We start from the raw sequence: 562 nt of genomic DNA on the forward strand, positions 1-562 counted from the left end.
CAACTTCTAGCACCTGTGAACACGTATTCCAGCCCAGGACGATTGAACTACATTCCTCTTTTCCTTTGCATTACTGGGTTTTGCCTCAGAAAAAGCATTCTTACGTCACCCCACAAGTGTTCTATGGGATTGAGGTCCGTGGGATTGGGCTGGCCACTCCATAACATTGATCTCGTTCATCTGGAACCAAGACTTTGGTTGTTTACTGCCGTGTTTTGGGTCATTGTCTTGTTGAAAGACCCATTTCAAAGGCACTTCCTCTTCAGCATGAGGCAACATGACCTCCTCAGTATTTTGATGTTTTGAAACTGATCCATGATCCCTGGTATGTAATACGTAGGCCCAACACCACAGTATGAGAAATATCCCCATTACATGATTTTTGCACCACCATGCTTTATTGTCTTCACAGTGTACTGTGGCTTGAAGTCAGTGCATGGTGGTCGTCGGAAAAACTGTCTGCCGCCCCTAGACCCAAAAAGAACAGTTTTGCTCTCATCAGTCCACAGAATGTTGGACCATTTCTCCTTTGGCCGGTCAATGTGTCCTTTGGCAAATTTCA

General features: G+C 45.2%; 1 protein-coding gene across 3 annotated transcripts in view; it reads right to left on the minus strand.

Moving 5' to 3' along the window:
* The window catches only part of slc2a12 (solute carrier family 2 member 12), a 9,243-nt gene that overhangs the window by 1,862 nt on the left and 6,819 nt on the right, over positions 1-562 (minus strand). The window lies entirely within an intron of this gene.

This window comes from Etheostoma spectabile, chromosome 18 (assembly GCF_008692095.1).
Source record: "Etheostoma spectabile isolate EspeVRDwgs_2016 chromosome 18, UIUC_Espe_1.0, whole genome shotgun sequence".
Classification (NCBI taxonomy): Eukaryota; Metazoa; Chordata; class Actinopteri; order Perciformes; family Percidae; genus Etheostoma; species Etheostoma spectabile.